The sequence below is a fragment of the Taudactylus pleione genome, unplaced genomic scaffold, assembly GCF_031769625.1.
Source record: "Taudactylus pleione unplaced genomic scaffold, aTauple2 ptg000436l, whole genome shotgun sequence".
In the NCBI taxonomy this organism is placed as follows: domain Eukaryota; kingdom Metazoa; phylum Chordata; class Amphibia; order Anura; family Myobatrachidae; genus Taudactylus; species Taudactylus pleione.
In genome coordinates, this window is record NW_028284838.1 from 4,804,980 (window position 1) to 4,819,741 (window position 14,762).

The following is a 14,762-nucleotide window of genomic DNA, read 5'->3' on the forward strand; positions in this document are numbered from 1 at the left end:
AATCAGAACAAAAATTCCGGAAATCGCATTGTATGATTTTTAAGCAATTTATTTGTATATTCTGGCTTTCACAGACCTGGTACATCTTCTTTAGGAAGCTCATCTATCCTCCACTCGTTACCTATATTAATGGCACCTGTTTGAACTGGTTAACTGTATAAAAGACACCTTTTCACACCCTCAAACAGTCAGACGGCAACCTCTCCACCATGGCCAAGACCAGGGAGCTGTCTAAGGACACCAGGGACAAAATTGTAGACCTGCACAAGGCTGGGATGAGCTACTCGACAATAGGCAAGCAGCTTGGTGAGAAGAGATCAACTGTTGGCGCAATTATTAAAAAATGGAAGAAATACAAGATCACTGACAATCTCCCTCGACCAAGGGCTCCATGCAAGTTTTCACCTTGTGGGGTATCAATGATCTTGAGAACGGTGAGGGATCAGCCCAGAACTACATGGGGGCCCTGGTCAATGACCTCAAGAGAGCTGGGACCACAGTCACAAAGGTTACCATTAGTAACACTACGTCATCATTGATTCAAATCCTGCAGCGCTCGAAAGGTCCCCCTGCTTAAGCCAGCACATGTCCAGGCCCATCTAAAGTTTGCCTGTGACCATCTGGATGGTCCAGAGGAGGATTGGGAGAATGTCATATGGTCAGATGAGACCAAAATTTAACTTTTTGGTATAAACTCCACACACCGTGTTTAGATGGAGAAGAATAATGAGTGGCATCCCAAAAACACCATACCCACTGTGAAGCATGGGGGTGGAAACATCATGCTTTGGGGATGCTTTTCTGCAAAGGGGACAGGACAACTGATCCGTATTACGGAGAGGCTGAATGGGGCCATGTATCATGACATTTTGGGGAAAAACCTCCTTCCCTCAGTAAGAGCATTGAAAATACAACGTGGCTGGGTCTTCCAGCATGGCAATGACCCCAAACACACCACCCGGGCAACTAAGGAGTGGCTCTGTAAGAAGCATTTCAAGGTCCTGGATTGGCCTAGCCAGTCTCCAGACCTCAACCCAATAGAAAATCTGCGGAGGGAGTTGAAAGTCCGTTGCCCGGCGACAGCCACAAAACATGACACAACTAGAGAAGATCTGCATTGAAGAGTGGGCTAAAATACCTGCTGCAGTGTGTGCAAACCTGGTCAAGAACTACAGGAAACGTTTGACCTCTGTAATTGCCAACCGAGGTTAATTTACAAAGTATTGAGTAAAACTTTTTGATTGTCCAAATATTTTTTTTCAGAAAGAATATACAAATAAATTGTTTAAAAATCATGCAATGTGATTTCCGGAATTTTTTGTTCTGTTTCTGTCTCTCACAGTTAAAGTGTATCTATGATGGAAATTACAGACCTCTCTCATCTTTTAAAGTGCAACAACTTGCACAATCGGTGGCTACCCAACTACTTTTTTGCCCCAATATATATATAATTACTGTATATAGGGTTGGGTATGGAGTCCCGGCAGTTTGGAATGCCAGCTACCCGATGCTGTTACCAATAGGGGATAAGTATGCTATCCCTGCCCCTTTCACCCCCTAACCATACCATCCTTTTCTTTACCTAACCCTCACTACCCTTCACCCTAACCCTCCCTACCCCACATTCTAACCTTCAGTACCTAAACCTAACCATCCCCCCTTAGTACCTAACCCTAACCTCCCTTCCTGGGGGAGGCCTAACCCTCCCCTCGCCCTGTGGCTTACAGCTAAGGTGCCCGCTGTACTTACGATTGGGATGCCGGCTGTTGGGATCCTGGTGTCAGCATCTCCACTCTTTCTGGAGATGCTGACATCTCTGTCCGCAGTTCAGAATTCTATCACCGGGTTTTAAATTAGCCGGCATCCCAATCATATGTTTTTTTAACTACATCCTATAGATATATATATATATATATACACACACACACAGATAGCTATTTTTCAGGGGGAATGCTCCAAAACTGCGTTCCTGAGGGTCTTCTGAAAAATTATGTCACCAGGAACGGCATTTCAGAACCTCCCGCCTGTGCAACTTGAAGTGCTGTTACTCTGGGGGCTGGCCCACAACACATGAAGCACAGTGGGGACGGTGATGACAGGTAAAAAAAGATCATGTCATCATAACCAGAGATCAGGGGGGAGAGTGACCATTGTCTTGTGCACACACTTCCCGGGCCATAACGGCAGGGCGGCCACGAGATGGTCACCTGGGGGTCAAGACCCTGCCACACACTATAGCCCTACAGCCTGATAGCAGCATTTCCTGGCTGCCGGAAGACAGCAACTTTGTATCCTCGCTGAGGCAGTGCACCGACACTCATTACTATTCGCAGACGCGGCACCTAAATCAGCAAAGTCGTGAATGTGATGGCTACCAGGATCTATTTTTAAAATTGCATTTGCTGTTAGAAAACCTGGGCCACTTGCTCTTGTTTGCCCCCCCGGCTACCAGCCCCTGCTCAGTGGGGGTGGTATCTGCACGTGTAAAACATCAGTGACATAACCGCTCTCTTATATCATTGATGTATAATGCAAATATGTATGATGTATAATGCGATGTATAGTGCATGTTGCACCTTAGGGAGGCACCTATATACACACACACAGACTTATATATGTGTGTATATATATATATATATATATATATACATACACACACACATATACTGTATATGTATCTATCTATCTATCTATCTATATATATATATATATATATATATACACTAGGGGTGAGCGGGTTCGGATTTCTGAAATCCGAACCCCCCCGATCCGAGTCCGATCCGAGTCAGGCTCGACTTTTCCCGACTGACTCGGATCTGAAATCGAGGCAAAACGTCATCATCCCGCCTTCCGAGTCTCGCGGGTTTTGGATCCAATATAAGGTACCCACATCGGCGCCATTTTCTCACTCGGCTGTGGACAGTGAAGAGGGAGGGTGGGAGTTAGGGCTGGCTGGGCTGTGTAGTGTAGTGTAGTGTAGTGCTGCTGTTGTCCACTACTTCAAAGTCCATAGGGACTGGCTGTGTTGTGCTGTGCTGCTGTTGTTAATAGGGGCTGTGTCCACTACTTCAAAGTCCATAGGGGCTGGCTGGACTGTGTTGTGCAGTCAGTTGTCCATAGGGGCCGTGTCCACTCCAAAGTCCTGTGCAGTGTCCCAGTCCTAAAGGGGTGCTGTAGTGTTGTCCAGGGGGTGCTCTGTCCATCAGGGGTGCTCCCCCCAAGTGCTAAAAAAATAATATATTTTCTGTGTTTGTGAATTGTGTGCGCAGTAGCCGCACGTGCATCAACAAAGTAGTGCGAAGCGTGCGCCTGTGTCATAAGTAAAGGGCCGGCTGGCTTGACCGTTAAAGGTTGCTGTAACCCCCAAAGTACACTCCAGTCCAAAACAAAAAAAAATAATTATTTTCTGTGTTTGTGAATTGTGTGCGCAGTAGCCGCACGTGCATCAACAAAGTAGTGCCAAGCGTGCGCCTGTGTCATAAGTAAAGGGCCGGCTGGCTTGACCGTTAAAGGGTGCTGTAACCCCCAAAGTACACTCCAAACCAAAAAATATATATTTTCTGTGTTTGTGAATTGTGTGCGCAGTAGCCGCACGTGCATCAACAAAGTAGTGCCAAGCTTGCGCCTGTCTCATAAGTAAAGGGCCGGCTGGCTTGACCGTTAAAGGGTACTGTAACCCCCAAAGTACACTCCAAACCAAAAAAAAAATATTTTCTGTGTTTGTGACTTGTGTGCACTGTGGCTGCACGTGCATCAACAAAGGAGCAGCGCCAAGCGTGCGCCTGTGTCCCATAAGTAAAGAGCCGGCTGGCTCATTTCTTAAAAGTTTGTGCACTACTCTCCAGCAAAAATAAAAAAATATTTTCTGTGTTTGTGTGCGCTTTAGCCGCACGTATATATCAATATAACATAAATGGAGGACCAAACTTTCTCCGATAAAAATAAAATAGGGAAAGATCAAGAACCACTTCCTCCTAGTGCTATTGCTGCTGCTGGGAGTTGTTCATCATCCCAGAGAGGAAGTAGGAACATCACTACTTTTACTAAACAATTGACCCTCCAACAGTCCCTAGCGATGAGGATGAAGTATGACAGCAGTCATCCTGAAGCAAAACGTATAACTGAGGCCTTGACTGCTATGTTGGTGTTAGACGTGCGTCTGGTATCCGCCATTAGTGCAGTGGGATTTAGACAATTGATGGAGGTAGTGTGTCCCCGGTTCCAAATCCCGTCTAGATTCCACCTGCATCCTCAAAGCAGCAGCGACAAGCGTGCGTCTGTCTGTTAAAGGATGGTGTAACCCTCAAAGTGCGCTCTACAAACAATAAAAATATTCTTCTTCTTTTTTCTGTCTTTGTGAATTGTGTGGGCTGTAGCCGCACTTTCATCCTCAAAGCAGCAGCGACAAGCGTGCGTCTGTCTGTTAAAGGGTGGTGTAACCCTCAAAGTGCGCTCCACAAACATTAAAAATATTCTTCTTTTTTTTTCTGTTTTTGTGAAATTTGTGGGCTGTAGCCGCATCTGCATCCTTAAAGCAGCAGCGACAAGCGTGCGTCTGTCTGTTAAAGGGTGGTGACACCCTCAAAGTGTGCTACACAAACAATAAAAATATTGTTCTTTTTTTTTCTGTCTTTGTGAATTGTGTGGGCTGTAGCCGCACTTGCATCCTCAAAGCAGCAGCGACAAGCGTGCATCTGTCTGTTAAAGGGTGGTGACACCCTCAAAGTGTGCTACACAAACAATAAAAATATTCTTCTTTTTTCTGTCTTTGTGAATTGTGTGGGCTGTAGCCGCACTTGCATCCTCAAAGCAGCAGCGACAAGCGTGCGTCTGTCTGTTAAAGGGTGGTGACACCCTCAAAGTGTGCTACACAAACAATAAAAATATTCTTCTTTTTTCTGTCTTTGTGATTGTGTGGGCTGTAGCCGCACTTGCATCCTCAAAGCAGCAGCGACAAGCGTGCGTCTGTCTGTTAAAGGGTGGTGTAACCCTCAAAGTGCTCCAAAAAAAAAATAAAATATTTTTTTAATGTGTTTGTGACTTGTGTGCGATGTAGCCGCACGTGCATCAACATAGCAGCAGCGCCAAGCGTGCGCCTGTGTCATAAGTCAAGGGCTGGTTTGGACATCTGGTCCGGACTGAAGGATGTGCCAACAATTTCTGACAAGTCTACTGTCACTGCATATGATACTGTCCTCAAAGCAGCAGCGACAAGCGTGCGTCTGTCTGTTAAAGGGTGGTGACACCCTCAAAGTGTGCTACACAAACAATAAAAATATTCTTCTTCTTTTTTCTGTCTTTGTGAATTGTGTGGGCTGTAGCCGCACTTGCATCCTCAAAGCAGCAGTGACAAGCGTGCATCTGTCTGTTAAAGGGTGGTGTAACCCTCAAAGTGCTCCAAAAAAAAAAATAAATATTTTTTTAATGTGTTTGTGACTTGTGTGCGATGTAGCCGCACGTGCATCAACATAGCAGCAGCGCCAAGCGTGCGCCTGTGTCATAAGTCAAGGGCTGGTTTGGACATCTGGTCCGGACTGAAGGACGTGCCAACAATTTCTGACAAGTCTACTGTCACTGCATATGATACTGTCCTCAAAGCAGCAGCGACAAGCGTGCGTATGTCTGTTAAAGGGTGGTGACACCCTCAAAGTGTGCTACACAAACAATAAAAATATTGTTCTTTTTTTTTCTGTCTTTGTGAATTGTGTGGGCTGTAGCCGCACTTGCATCCTCAAAGCAGCAGCGACAAGCGTGCGTCTGTCTGTTAAAGGGTGGTGTAACTCTCAAAGTGCTCCAAAAAATAAAAAACTATTTTTTTAATGTGTTTGTGACTTGTGTGCGATGTAGCCGCACTTGCATCCTCAAAGCAGCAGCGACAAGCGTGCGTCTGTCTGTTAAAGGGTGGTGACACCCTCAAAGTGTGCTACACAAACAATAAAAATATTCTTCTTCTTTTTTCTGTCTTTGTGAATTGTGTGGGCTGTAGCCGCACTTGCATCCTCAAAGCAACAGCGACAATCGTGCGTCTGTCTGTTAAAGGGTGGTGACACCCTCAAAGTGTGCTACACAAACAATAAAAATATTCTTCTTTTTTTTTCTGTCTTTGTGAAATGTGTGGGCTGTAGCTGCACTTGCATCCTCAAAGCAGCAGCGACAAGCGTGCGTCTGTCTGTTAAAGGGTGGTGACACCCTCAAAGTGTGCTACACAAATAATAAAAATATTCTTCTTTTTTCTGTCTTTGTGAATTGTGTGGGCTGTAGCCGCACTTGCATCCTCAAAGCAGCAGCGACAAGCGTGCGTCTGTCTGTTAAAGGATTACATCAGTGACAGCATCCAAGTAGGCATGTCAGACAGTCCGTACCTGTACTGGCAGGAAAAAGAAGCAATTTGGAGGTCCCTGTACAAACTGGCTCTATTTTACCTGAGTTGCCCCCCCTCCAGTGTGTACTCCGAAAGAGTGTTTAGTGCAGCCGGGAACCTTGTCAGCGAAAGGCGTAGGAGGTTGCTTCCACAAAATGTGGAAAAGATGATGTTCATAAAATGAATTATCAACTCTTCCAGGGAGACCAGCCTCCAGAACGTACAGAGGGACCTGTGGTTGTGGATTCCAGCGGGGACGAATTAATACTCTGTGAGGATGAGGATGTACACAACACTGAAGAGGGTGAGGAATCAGTGGATGAGGAGGATGAGGACGACATCTTGCCTCCGTAGAGCCAGTTTGTGCAGGGACAGATTAATTGCCAGCTTGTTTTGTGGGGGCCCAAACAAACCAATCATTTCAGCCACAGTCGTGTGGAAGACCCTGGCGCTGAAATGTTTGGTTTGTTAAAGTGTGCATGTCCTGTTTATACTACATAAGGGTGGGTGGGAGGGCCCAAGGACAATTCCATCTTGCACCTCTTTTTTTTCTTTGCATTATGTATAGTTTGGGGCCTAGTTTTTCAAACTGCCATCCTGTCTGCCACTGCAGTGCCACTCCTAGATGGACCACGTGTTTGTGCCGCCCACTCGTATCTCTTAGCATAGTCATCCAGCTACCTCGGTGCAACCTTTTGGACATAAAAACACTATTGTGAGGTGTGAGGTGTTCAGAATAGACTGGAAATGAGTGGAAATGAAGGTTATTGAGGTTAATAATAGCATAGGAGCAGAAAAACCCACAAATTCTGTGATTTTAGCTGTTTTTATGCTTTTTTAAAAAAAAATACAGATCCAAATCACAAAACCCAGAACCCAAAACATGGAAGGGTGGTTTTGGCAAAACCAATCCAGATCCAAAACACGAAGAAAGATCCAGATCCAAAACCAAAACACAAAACACGAAAAGTGGCCGGTGCACACCCCTAATATACACACACATATATACTGTATACATATATATATACATATAATAATATCTCTCTCTCTCTCTCTCTCTCTCTATATATATATATATATAATATCTCAGTAGTATACAAATATATGAATGTACACAGCCTCTGCTCCCCCTCATTCATAGATAGTGTTAGTGTGATCAGTGAGAGGGAGAAGCAATAACACACACCGGACACCGAGGTGTGCTGCGCCGCTGCGGCAGCTCCTCTTCCTCTATAACTATGGCGCGCTCCTCCCAGAATGCCATACGCAGTGATGTCACGCCCTGCATTCTGGATAGAGCTTCAGCACACGTGACAGTAAAGTCTCAAACAGCAGCCAGGCAGCTTGGTGGTGGCAAATAATGGCATCCCCGGCAAGAACGAACAGGTGCTGCCAGGTTGACTGTGGCCTTGCCTGCCCATGTGCGGGCCCCCGTCCGTGGCGCCATTTTGTGCCAGTGGCCGTCCGATCCTCAGGGCCCCTCTGGACCTTGGGGCCCGGTATGGGTGTCCCCTTAGTCCCCCCTGTCGCTGGGCCTGACCCCACCTAGTTCACAGAACTTTAATAGAAGGTGCCTTGACAGTCACATGTCCCACTATTATGGGACAGGCCACTGTATACTTATATTTGTTTATTGAAATTAATTTACTTATTTTAAAAAATATGTGATGGACCTACATTCAGGATTTGGAGCTGCTGGGACACCCATGAGTCTTGTTTCTTTAGCACCCTTGGGTGAGAGGACATCAGGGAGCATGTTTCAATGTTTGTAAATTGTGTGTCACCCCAAAGCTCTACTGAATTGTGTACAGTTATTGTGTATTGTGCTTTGGTTCATATCAAAAAATAAAATACACAATTGGTCCAATATGATGTGAATGGGGGACACTACAGTGTGGCATATAGTGAACGAGGGGCACTACTATGTTATAATCTGAACTGAATGCACTACAGAGTGGTATAATTTAAATTGGATGCACTATAGTGTGGTATAATGTGAACTAGGGACACTACAATGTGGTATAATATGAACTGGATTCACTACAGAGTGGCATAATGTGAACTGGGGGCGCTATAATGTGGTATAATATGAACTGGGGCACTAGAGTATGGTATATGAATTGGATGCACTACAGTGTGGTATAATATGAACTGGGCACTACAGTGTGGAATAATGTGAACTGGGGCACTAATTTGTGGTTTAATGTGAATTGAGTGCACTACAGTGTGGCATGATGTGAACTGGGGGCACTACAGTCTTGTATAATGTGAAATGGGTATAACAGTTTTATAAAACACTGCACTACATAAAGGAAAACATAACACTGCTTTATTACAAATGAAACATATCAGGCTGCTATAATATAGAAAACTATAAAACATATTGCAAACACACCATTAATTGCCAACATCTAGATATATACATATCCACATATCCATGAGCCGAGCGTAATAGGAAATGAGGACTTCCAGCAGCAGCTGACTAATGAATACAGAAAATTTCCTATTACAACAAATCAATATAATGTGCTTGTAGACACCCTAAAAATCACTCTACCTTGTAATATGTTGGGCCGATTTATAGATATTCACTTTGTAACCACAGCACAAAAACAATTAAAACTGAAAAATTCTGAATGGAACGTTCTGGACTATAGATAGACAGTCAAAAGGTCGACGGTGTCTAGATAGACACCAGATGTTAGACAGGCAATAGGTCGACAGGGACAAAGGGTCGACGGAGGCAAAATGTCAACACACTAAAGGCCAACATGGCAGAAGGTCGACAGTGATACATGATTGCAATGGTTTTTGTGAGCTGTGGCTTGCTGCAACACTAACTGCACAATGAGCTGTGATGTCACTGTGGATGCCCTTCCTCCCCTAGAATTGCATTTTGAAAAACTACAAAGCTAGGAAACGGTTACTGGCATTTACAGAAGCTTCTATTAAAACTGGGAATCTTAATAATCAACATAAACATATTGAGTCATATAATAGGTTCCGATTTTGTGGGCTTGGCAGGATGAACCAGCCTTATAATTGATTACCACTTTAAATTTATCTCACTGAAATCCCGTCTGTTCCGTAAAATCGTAACCTATTATATAACCCCAAATACTTGTTTTCTGGACCAATATTAATTTTATGGTAGATATTATGCACTGGTGGAGTAGAGGGTCAGAAGGGTCTCATCTAATGCTCACATTCAGGGAGCGAAAGCATAGTTAGTAATAAATCCATACTTGCCTACTCCCCGGTAGGGTGCGGGAGAAATCCATACTTGCCAACTCCCCCATAAGATGCAGGAGACTCCCAAATTAGTGAGCAGTCCCCAGGAACCCCAACAGAGTAGTAGCGAAGTGGGCACTATTGGAAGGATAATACCATTTGCAAATTGTGGGTAAATGGGGAGGGATGAGCCCTATATGATATGTTCCTAATCAGGTCATATTGATTCTGTCCTAGCTTAATTGAGCCGCGATTTGTGGCAATTGCCATGAGAGGGCGGGGCCTATTCATGCATAGCACCAGGGCCCCGCCCCCACTTCTATTTAGCTGCACCTCTCCTCTGGGCTTCTCTCGGAGGTGAGTGCAAAAGTAGGTAAGTAATAATAAATTCTGTTTGTAAACGGGAATAGGCAACCTGAAGATAAGCAGAACTATTCAGGATGCCATAAGTTACTGTACAATGCAACACAATGTGGAGTTAATTTAACAATTTATTACCTAAATCTATGCATTGAAAATTCCCAAACTGTGCCACACACATGTCACTAAATCATTTCTCGCACGGAAAATTAAAAACAGCTCAAAACCCACGTCCGCTCAACACTTATCAGTGATATGCTAAGTTATATATGACTTTATGTTCGTTTAAAGTAGAGATGACCGTGTCCGGTTCTCAGAGAACGGGACCCACCCGAACTTCACGACAGAGTCGTAAACTAGACTTTTTGGGGCCCTGTGCCAGAAAGAGCATTGGCGTGCCCCCCCTGTTATTTTTCAAATAGGGACATAAGAAATGCCCCCGAAAAAGTACCATGGCCCTTCCCCATGAGGCCGTGGCCCTTTTTTCTGGTGTGTTATCTCCATATTTGAAAAGTAAGGGGGGCGCCAATACTCTTTCTTTCACAGAGCACCATAAAGTCTAGTAACGGCTCTGGGTCACACTATCCTAGTTATGGCTCTGCTTCACGATTCGGGCCGAGATCCGAGTCCGACTCGGGTTTTCCTGCCTAACTCGCATCCCAAAACTAGGCAAAACATCATCATCCCATTGAAGGACTTTTGCGGGTTTTGGATTGTATATAAGTCCCTCCCCATGTTGATTGGTGCCATTTGCTTGCTGAGTCCCAGACAGTCAGGGCTGTGCTTTGTCTGTGTTGTCCAATACAGGGGTGTGCAGAGCTGGGCAGTGCTGTCCAATAGGAATCGGCATGATATCCCGGCTGCCGCATGGCCGGGAGTTCGAATCCCGGCAGCAGCAGCCCGACAGATCAGCAGAGCCTGGCAGCGGAAGCTCGACAGCGCTGGAAATCCTGATCGTGGTAAGGTAAGTATAAACTAATCTAACCTAACCCCCCTAACCCTAACCCTCCTTAGGGGTGCCTAACCCTAACCTCCCCCTTGTGCCTAACCCTAACCCCCCTCTAAATGCCTAACCCCCCCTTCCTCGCTGCCTAAACCTAAGTCCCCCGGTGGGGTGCCTAACCCTAAGTCTGCCCTGGGGGTGCCTAACCCTAACCCTCCCTCCCCCTAGCCTAACCCTAACCCTCCCGGGGGGTGCCTAACCATTAGTCCCCCCTGGGTGCCCTAAACATAACACTCCCCCCTGCGGCTGTCCGCTCGCGGCGCCCGGCATCCCTTTGGAGAAATGTCAGGCATCTAGATATAGACGGCCGGTCATTTATCTCATGCCGGGATAAAGCAGTCGGGGAGCCGGCTGTTGGGAATCCGGCAGCCGGCTTCCCGATTGTATACCGTCCAATACAGGGGTGTGCTGTGCTGGCTTGTGTTGTTCAATACAGGGGTGCTGTGCTGGGCTGTGCTCTGTCCAGGGGGCTACTGTATGTTGCCCATAAAGGGGTTTACTTTGCTGTGCTGGGCTATGTTGTCAATCCAGGCAGGGTGTGCTGTGTTCAGTCCAGGGGGCTGTGTTATTTATATTTATCATTACTTTGCTAATCCAGGGATGTGCTGTGCTGTCCATGAAGGAAAGTGCCGTCCATCTAGTGTGCTGTCCATCCACAGGCAGTAAAAAAAATAAGTAACTAAAAGTTTGAAAAAATAATAAGATAAAAAAGTAAAAATATATTTTTTGTGCTGTACCCCACACTGACGCTTTAGGTTCATCATACTGTAGTGTTTAATTTGTAAAGTATTGTGAGTGTCACAGTTGGTCAGTAATACCGCAGTGTAATATTATTCATACGAGTCTTGTGACACTGTTGGTCAGTAATACCGCAGTGTAATATATTGTGATACTGTAAGGGATAGCGCAGTGTATTCATAAAAAATATTTTTACACTGTAAGTGGAAACGCAGTGTAATATTCAACACGTATTGTGACACTGTAGCGCATTGTTTTCATAAAAAATATTGTGACACAGTAGGTCATTGATACCGCAGTGTAATATTTAAAATTGGTACAAATTGATGTGTGTGCTGTACCCCACTTCATTCGTATTTGTTGATATGGATAATGATCAGTTGAGAGGAGAGCAGAAACCACATATTAGTACTGGAGCTGCTGCCAGTGTCACCAGTCATGACAATACTAGTCCGTCTATGTCATCTACTAAAGCCGATGCCCAAGGGCATACAGAGCTTAAGTCAGAGCATCTAAAATCAAAGAAGCAATCTTTTACATTGGTAAAGAAAAAAACATCAAAGGGAAAGTTAGCTGCAGAAAGACATACAATTAGCTATATGCCTTTCACCATATGAAGTGGCAAGGAAAGGCTAAGACCTTGGCCTTTATTTATGACTGGTGGTTATGCCTCTTATGATGATGTAAGCACAAGTGAACATGCTAACATACAAATTGAGGATGTTTCTGTGGAAGTGCACCAGGATGAGCAGGATATTTGTGTAGCTGACACTAATAAGGATGTTGATGATGAGGATGTTGATGATGAGGATGTTGATGATATGGATGTTGTTGATAAGGATGTTTGTGTAAATCAGGCACCAGCAGAAGAAACAGTTGTTGCCCATGATAAGGAAAAGTCCATTGTCATGCCTGGACACAAGACAAAAAAATCCACTTCTTATGTGTGGAATTATTTCTACCCAAATCTGGACAACAATTGTCAAGCCATCTGTACCCTTTGTAAAGCCAGAGTAAGTAGAAGTAGGAACCTTAACCATCTAGGAACCTTCTCTCTGTTACATCATCTGCAGCGCATCCATCAAAAAAGTTTTTAAAAAATTCAGAAACTTTGGCTAAAAAAATACCAACAAGCAGTCCAGCATGAGCTAGCTCCCTTCTCTCTTCTAGATCCAAGCACCTTCCATCTTCACCACCAACACCTTCAATCAACAATATCTTCAATCATGAAGTGATTGGTTTGTTTGGGCCCCCACAAAACAAGCAACCAATGGGCAGCTAACATTGCTGGCAATAATCTCACAAACTGGCTTTACGGAGACAAGATGTTGTTGCCATCATCATCCGATTCCTCACCCTCATCAGTGTGTACATCATATTCAAACAATATTAATTAGTCCCCTGAAATCCACCATTTTGATGTAATTGGCATATCATTTGTAGTTCATTTTGATGGATATCATCTTTTCTACATTTTGAGGAAGTAGCCTCCTATGCCGATTGCTGACAAGGTTCCTGGCTGTGCTGAAAACTCTTTCTGAGTACACACTGGAGGGTGGGCAGCTCAAGCAAAGCAAAGCCAGTTTGTGCAAGTGCCTCCAAATTTTCTTTTTTTCCTGCCAATAGTCAAACGGACTGTCTGACATGCCTATTTGGATGCTAACATTAAAATTTTTTAAATAGTCCTCAACCATTCTTTGAATGGTATCAGTGGGCCTGATTCAGACCCACTCGCGAGCGCTAAGCACTCGCAAATGGGTCAATGTCGGGCCAGTGCGCATGCACATGATGGACCCGGCTCCGTCCTTCGCATGCGCGAGACCCGGATAGCGACGGGCAAGCCGTCACTTTGGGTCTCGCTACAAAGGGGGCATGCTGTCGATGGTGAGTGACAGCACGCCCCCTTTGGTGGGCATGCCGGGGTCATGGCTGGCCGGATGGAGGCGTTCCCATGGGAACGCCTACCGTCTGGGGCCGGCCCCACTGACATCACAAGTGATGTCAGTAGGATTGCTTTTGGCTCTGATAGAGCCAAAAGCACTCCAGGGCTTGCGGCAGATGAGACCCTACCACAAGGGTCTCGTCGCAAGCCCGATGGTTGCGATGGTCTTGACCATCGTGACCATCATTTTGGCCGCTCGCTATAGCTGTGGGTTGTCACCCACATCTATGCGAGCAGCCAGGAGGCCGCTCTAAAATTCAGAGGGATGGCCCTGATTCAGAGTGAGCGCTCTGTCAGAGCGTCCGGCTCTGAATCAGGGCCAGTATCAGATGGAGTCATGGTAGAGGTCTCATTAATTGTAGGCAATTCTTTTAGACCCGACCAGATGTCAAAACTCCGTTGTGCTGACTCATCTGCATTACCAGTGGGTCTTTTGGGAAAGTTTAGTTTTTTCTTGGCAGATGTACTTGCCAGAGAAACTGAAGGAGAAGCCATCGCTGCATCACGTGCCACTTGAGCTGACAATTTGCTTACCAACAGCTCTTTGAATCTGATCAGATCTGTGTCCATTGGGAAGAAAGACACACTGTATGACTTAAACCTAGGATCCAGCACGGTCACCAAAATATATTGATCCGATTGTAAGATACTAACAACCCTTAGATCCTGGTGAAGCAAATAAAGGACTTTGGGCCTCATTTATAAATGAGTTTTATCTTTCAAAACAAGTGATAAAACTCATTGTGTAAGATAATGGTGCTCCAGCTAATCAGCACCCAACTGTCATTTGTGTGAAAAATGACAGTTGAGAGCTGATTGACTGAAGCACCATTTATCATATGCAACAAGTTTTATCACTCGTTGTGAATGATAAAACTCATTGATAAATGAGGCCCTTGATCTACAAGTCCAACATACTTAGTGGAATCTCTTCGTTTCAGCTCCTCCTTCAGTTTCTCAAGCTGCTTTTCCAACAGTCTAATTAGGGGAATTACCTGACTCATGCTGGCAGTATCTGAACTCACTTCACAGGTGACTAATTCGAAGGGTCTCTGTACTTTGCAGAACACAGAAAGTGTCATAGTATGCTGTGTAGCTTTGGATGGCTTTTTACTGTTCCTCCATCT